This window comes from Penaeus monodon, chromosome 28 (genome assembly GCF_015228065.2).
Source record: "Penaeus monodon isolate SGIC_2016 chromosome 28, NSTDA_Pmon_1, whole genome shotgun sequence".
NCBI lineage: Eukaryota > Metazoa > Arthropoda > Malacostraca > Decapoda > Penaeidae > Penaeus > Penaeus monodon.
The window spans coordinates 35,641,593-35,641,893 of NC_051413.1; positions in this window are offsets into that span (position 1 = coordinate 35,641,593).

Consider the following 301-nt stretch of genomic DNA (forward strand, 5'->3'; position numbering starts at 1 on the left):
ACTGCATCTCTCAAAATATGATTTGAGTTTCATGTTTGGAGCCTTTTACCAGTGTGCTTATTAATGCTTCAAGTCTTATAGCAAACCTTTGTTCTCCGTCGGAGTCAGAGTGTAAGAGTACTGCATTTGATTCCGTCAGTCAGTTATTAAGAGTGCTCAATCTGGGTATTTGCTCTTCATGGAAGATTGATAGATTCCGCTAGATGATTGAGAATAGAAAATATTGATCCTAGACAATTTTTACTTCATTTGATTACAGATGATATGCTATAACTTTGAGATATTTGTATTATGTAGAGTA